Source organism: Juglans regia, unplaced genomic scaffold, assembly GCF_001411555.2.
Source record: "Juglans regia cultivar Chandler unplaced genomic scaffold, Walnut 2.0 Scaffold_19377, whole genome shotgun sequence".
Taxonomy (NCBI): domain Eukaryota; kingdom Viridiplantae; phylum Streptophyta; class Magnoliopsida; order Fagales; family Juglandaceae; genus Juglans; species Juglans regia.
Window position 1 is genome coordinate 1 of NW_023350215.1, and position 721 is coordinate 721.

General features: G+C 39.9%; 1 non-coding gene across 1 annotated transcript; it reads left to right on the top strand.

Moving 5' to 3' along the window:
• Positions 1-522: 522 nt before the first annotated feature.
• TRNAK-UUU lies at positions 523-595 on the top strand. The gene has a single exon. It is a non-coding gene; the product is annotated as a tRNA-Lys (tRNA).
• The last annotated feature ends 126 nt before the right edge of the window (positions 596-721 follow it).

Here is a 721-nt window from a genome sequence, read left to right on the forward strand (position 1 = left end):
ATTCAGAAGAAGAAAAAAATAACTCGACTAAATGGTAAATGCAGATGCATACACGCACATACAAACAAATAACGATTAATTAAATGAAACAGTCGTGAGTGATGAAAAAAAATACATATATCTCAGCCGGGCTGACCTCTGCTAAGGTGCGGAAATTCAGAATATAAGGAGGAATGAGGAGCTGTAAATCTGACAGAGTAAACATAGGATGACTCTCAGTCGGCGTCATTTAGAATAGACGGTAGCCGCGAGAGAGGAACGCCGGAGTTATCTGCGAAGAACTCCGTGCTAGAGATGAGAGCCTCCTTCCTGAAACTCTTTTTCGCAGTTGTTTCCTAGGGTTTCACCGACCAGAGACAGAGAGAGATCGTTCGGAGAGAACATTACGACGAGAAGAGGCCAAAATGACACCAGTTTCGTGGTGTTGTATCGGTATAGTCACCATAACTACGGCTGCGCAGTTGCAGTGGTATGTGATTCAGGAATACCACAATTATTTATAAAGAAAACAACACTTCAACAGCCGTCTTAGCTCAGTCGGTAGAGCGCACGGCTTTTAACCGTGTGGTCGTGGGTTCGAATCCCACAGACGGCGTTATTTTTCTGTTCTTTTTCCTTGTGAGTAAGGACAAACAAGTTCTTTGTAAAAAAAAATAATAATCTCACTAATAATTTTTTTTTTTTATACTTATTTAAGATGAGATCTATTTTTTTATAAAAA